This window comes from Falco punctatus (assembly GCF_963210335.1).
Source record: "Falco punctatus genome assembly, chromosome: 12".
Taxonomy (NCBI): domain Eukaryota; kingdom Metazoa; phylum Chordata; class Aves; order Falconiformes; family Falconidae; genus Falco; species Falco punctatus.
Window position 1 is genome coordinate 10,072,313 of NC_137592.1, and position 5,698 is coordinate 10,078,010.

General features: G+C 41.8%; 1 protein-coding gene across 1 annotated transcript in view; it reads right to left on the minus strand.

Annotated features, from left to right (window-relative positions):
• LOC308071824 (uncharacterized protein) overlaps window positions 1–5,698 on the minus strand; it is an 85,793-nt gene that overhangs the window by 51,996 nt on the left and 28,099 nt on the right. The gene's annotated exons all lie outside the window — the stretch shown is intronic.

Sequence of the window (5,698 nt, forward strand, 5' to 3'; positions counted from 1 at the left end):
TAACGATACTGAAAAACACCATGAATCTTCCTGGCTAATTAATATGAGCTTTTAAAATACCATGATAAATGTTAATTACATGCAAATGACAACAGTAAAGTTGTTATAGCAGGACTGGGAGCTTGGTGATTAGCACTGTTACTCTTTGTTCCCTTGACCTCATGTAGTAAACCTGGAAACAGTTGTAAGCAAATAATGTAATGATTGATCATAACGAATCCTTTTCGTGCTGGGTAAAGAGGGTAAAAACTGTGCACTTCCTTGCACTGCATGAAATTGAGTAATGACAGTAGAAACCCAACCCATCAAGCAGAGTGCTGTGCTGCGAGACATTACAAGAAAAATGGACAGCAGCTCATTTTCTTGCCTTTCCTCCACAGTTCCTCTTACCCTCCAAGCTTCCTCTGCAGCAATACAAGCTCACCATCTACTTCCTAAATTTTCAGATTACATATCCTTGCTTAACAAAACAGAAAAACCACAAATAAACAAAAAAAATCAAATTGAATTACTGTGTTTGCCTCTTCTTGATTGTGCCATTGAGATTTCCCAACAGGAAGAGCTGCAAAGTTTCAGCTAAGCACAACTGTGAGACTCCTTGAACATCAGAGGTTTGCCCTTTCCTTCCCTCCTTAAGGTAACTACAGAGCAACACAGCTCAGGCTGAGGTAGCAGAACAAGAATCTGGCATTCAAAACTTTCTGAAATGCATTTGTTTACTACTGCATTACATCGGATGTCAGGCATTCTATGGTATTTCTTTTGGAGGAATTTTTAATTTGTTTTGGTTTCCAGAAGACCAGAATGCACCAAGGATACCTCTGTCAAAATACTGCAGAGCAATGCTAAATAGGCTGTTTCTAAACAAAATAATAATTAAAAAAAAATCTAACCATATCTTGCAGGCTCATAAGGGTTTAGGCTTTTAAATTAGTTTTTAGATGGCTAAATGAATGTTTAGGTTCTTAAATGAGTTACTATACCAACCGCTTTTCTAGATTTTGGGGTTTGGGTTGGGTTTTGTGTTGTGTGTTTTGGGTTGGTTTGTTTGTTTTTGTTGTTGTTTGGGTTTTTGTGATTTTTTTTTTTTAAATGAAGTCTTTAGCTAGCCTTCCCTTAGCTGAGACAGTTTGGGTCAGCTGCTTTTCCACAATTAGTGGATAATTAAATGACCAGTGTAGAGTAAGTACCAAGAGAGCACACACAGCTGAGGCGAGCTGCAATGAAAGTTGTGCCGTGGTCACTGCAAAAGCATTAGGTGGCACCAGCCGAGAACCCCTGCCAAAGCCAGGGTGCCAGGGTTACACCCTCCCCCCAGCTGTCTCCTGCCATCTCGGACACAGCGGACAGCCTGAGCGCAGCACATCACCAGCGAGTAGTGATGCAAACATGCAAGTGTTGCTGTAAGACACTGGAGACTTCCTCCATAGCTGGGCATGTCCTGCCCTTATATAAAAGAGCATAGCTGCGAATAATAAAAGTGGCTCTGTGTGGTTTTACACAGACGAGGATCTCACTCACAGGAGCACCTATCAAACTGTTTACACGGGATTACACCAGGTAAAATGTAACCCCAGCTGCTCAGAGCTGGGCAGACTGAAGTAATTCAGAAAACTCAAGCTCCATGGCCAACACCTCCAGAGGCTGACACACAGTGGAGTTACACACTCACACATCCCCTGAGCTGTGGAGTCTACCCTTGTGTGTGCTCTTCAGCCTCAGCAAACGTCATGAGTCATGCCTTCCAGGAATGAAAAGCTGAACATACTTGCAAGCACTCCACTGCCTCGGGAACGAAAGGATGGCCATCTGGCTCACTTCCCTACCTCTGACTGTGGCCAAATCAGGTACCTTGGGAGGAGGAGGTCAGGGCAAGCAAACATGGATTACCATCTCCCAAGTGCTCTCCCAGCCTCCACCAGCAGAACTGCTGGCTGTGGGCACACACCTTGTTGGCTCCCATGGCTGAGATGGTTTATGTGACCGTGTGCAAGCCCCTGAATTATAAACAGTGGTTTATACACTAATCATCCCATGGGCTGCATTATCTGTTAAAGCTGGAGCAAGCAGAGGCAAACATTCTAGCACAGGTATGCCTCAAGGAGAAGATGGCCAGACTCTACAAGACACTGATCACCTGGTCACAGCAGCGGTCTTGGGACCCTGAACAGATGAAGAGATGTCCTCATTCACAGACAGACCTAAGAAATGTTCAGGTGTTTCCTGAAATATTATTAGCTCTACTCAGGTATGAGAGCATTTCCTGCTAAGAGGCACAGATAACTTGCACAGGCCAGGGGCTCAGTGGGATCCCACGTCTGCAGACCCTCTCCCTGAACTCACTCAAAAACTACCAATATACTCTTGCCTTGTGACCTGACACACCCAAACTCCAAAAGCCTCATCCCTTATATGATGCCAGGACAAAGTATGACATTCACTATTTCCCTAAAAGACCCCAAGCTCAGTTTCATTGTTTTTTGTGGGTCTGCTCTGTCTGCTGCAGATGGTGACCATGAATTATCTAAGTGTTTTGGGGAAGAAACAACTGACAGCCTTTGTTCTGTTTCCTGTGCCTTTCTCATGTCTGTTTTCCAAAGACAGACAGATGCATGCTATTCTGCAACTCAGATGTACTCTAAGATACAGCAATGCATAGTAGGTGCCAACTTCAATCATATTTCAAGGCAGTCAGACTTCTTAAGGTCCCCACACTGCTGCAGTCTAGAAACCTGAATGCTCTGAAGATAGCTGTGAAGTTCCAACTGCTTTATTCAAATTCAGGATATCAACTTGGACTTGTTCATGAATACACAGATAAATGGGACTTACTATAGCAAATACAGTAAATATCTAGTCAGTAAACTGACATTTGCATTGTTTGCAGCAGAATTTGGATAAAGCCTCTGATTTGTCTCCGAGTGGTCAAAGTTGGGATGCCGGACACATCCCCACATGGGGAAAAAGCAATGTAAGAAAGGGGTATGCACAAAGAATAGAGTGACTGCTATTTCCAAAGTCTTATGATATTTCAATGCCACAGCCTGCTGTTTATCTTTGCCTGTTGTTATGAATAAGCCTCAAGTATTTATTAGAGCAACTTATTGCTAATAATGAGAAGCCGAACAGGAAATCAATATAGACTTCCTTGGGGGGGGGGGGGGGGGGGAGCTTATTCCCACTTCTGATAAACAGCCAGGCAGGTAAAGCTGAAGCACCTCCATGTCAAATGAATATCTCTGAGGCACTGAAAAATAAATTTCAGTAAATTACAGCAGGCTCATCTTCAAAGATGCCAAATGTAGCTTCATTTTTTATTCCTACCGGGCATGAAAGAGGTTTATACACAATGAAATCACTAGATGAAAGTACAACATGTATGGGACTTAAGCCTATTAAATTGCATTTCTATCACTTTGCCCAGTTTAGGTAGAACAGATTAATCATTGCACAGGTTCTCCTTATTTGGAATAAAAGGGCTCAATTTCTATTAAGTTTTATTGCTTTATTTCTCATATATGTCTTCTTAAAAGAGCCCAATTGCTCTTAACCTTACCCCACTGATGTCATAGCAAATATCTATCTGGCAGTCACTTTTCCTCAGCACCACCCAGCCCACAAGACTAACCAAGGCAGACCACATAGAAGTCCTCCACTCATTTCATGGCACTCAAAAAAAATCTACCACAAGGCACCCTCCAATTATTTCCTTTTCCCCCCCTGCTCTTACTTTTTCTCCATTTCAGAGCATCATCTGTCATCACCTTAACGCAACTCCTAGCCCACACATGTTGGTCTTTTTCCCATGACTTTATATCATGGGGTCATTCTCTGCATTTCATAGATGGGGACACTGCAGCAGGATGTGGTACTTAAGGTGAAGATAAAGAAAAGTGTAGGTACCTGTGGACCTCTCCCAGAGTATAGGAGGAAGAGGGTGACAAACATTAAGATACGACAGAAAATTACAGAGGGAAAAAAGATTTTAAAAAATAAATCTAAATTTGGTTTGGGCGTTTGAGGAAACTAATGCTTTGGGTACTTTCAAGGCACAAAAAGAATTGTATAATTGCTATTAATAGCTTTTCTAACATCATTGTATGTTATTCATGTTCCTGTTGTATTTTTCTCCACTAGATGGTAACCACAGAAACCAGAAGTCAAACAAAAAACGAGCTCACAGTGATAGAAGCATGGTGATACAGCGCAGAATGATATACTCTGTGTTTGTTATCTGTGACTGCCAGAAAGAGAGAGAGAGAAACAGAGAGAGAAAAGCAGGGTTGCTTTGAGATGTGTATTAACTCTCAAGATGTCAAAGCACAAAACCAGAAATACAGCATCTGTGAGAAACTTCTGAAGGGAGACAAGTAAAGCGTTACCCAATGAAATAGCTTTGGAAGATGAAGCTGGGTTTTTTCTCAGTAAATACAGCTCCATGATACAGTCTCTCTTAAATGTTGAATATAAGCTGTCAGCAGAGGGATGGGTCTAGAGAATATCTATGCGGTTAGCTGTCTGTAAGCTGCCTGCACAGGTCAGCATTCACTACTTGTGAATTCACTACTTGTCTAGCACATACACTCAAATGGGAATGAGATTCATCTGCTTGTTACACAAACAAAGCTAGTCCTCCTGGTCCCACAGATAGCTGGAACACAGGGAAGAGCCATATATTTAATCTATTCTTGAATAAATCTCCACTCGTACAAGCACAAACTTTTATGTCCACCCATACATAGAACTTTTAGAGGTGAAACCACCCAGAAGAACACTACCTTCTGGAGACAAGAAATGCAACCAGTATTAGGGTTGCACATTAACCTTGTGTTTAGGTGAGTGTTGATCCTTTCATACTTTTTTACTTGGAATAGGACAGTCACCATCATGAGCTGTATCTAAGCAGCCTCAAAAAAAAAAAAAAGTTTGTAACCTGGTTTACTTTCCACACAGATAGATTTACTTATCTTCTATAACAGTGAAAATGAATTAGACAGATAATACAGAGAAGCACTTCCAAGTCATGGATTCATAGCTCTTGCACTCTCCCTTACCCAGTGAGGCCAGAATTTCCTTGTGCGTGTGGCAGGGGAGGCAACTTCTGTTTGGACTTGTCTGAAGACAGACACCAAATCTTCTGAAGTCTAGACCATCAAAAAGCCAGCCTTAGTCAAGAGTCTTCAGCATGCAAGTGTCTGTCTCCACTTAACTAAATTTCATCATCCATTTTCAGTTTTCCTAATTTTGCATCTCAGCCTCCACCCTGCAGCACTCCACATCATTTCAGGGAGAATCTTACTCGAGTTCTCCATCCCCTTTCTCCAGACACAGTAATTGCCAGCTCTGAGGAGTCAAGAGGGCAAGTCCTCAGAGAAGCCATAAGAATAACTGATTTTAAAAATTGTATAACAAGCTACCCAAGAAATAATAATTACATTTTCCCCAGAGCCATAAGGTTTGGGAGCTTAAAGTTTTTTCTGTCCTGCTTAAATAAAATATGAGTGTCTGTCACAGGTTTCTAAGAGACAATGCTCTGACAAATATACAAAAGTTCTTTGCTGAAGTCATTTGGGTTGGCAATGCAGGTCATTGCTTCTTGTTTTCTTTTCTCATTTCATACTCAGCCAAGATGCCCAAAGCATAAAACACTCAAGTTCAGTTTCTGTTGAAGATCTGCCAGTGCCATGTGCTTCAGAAA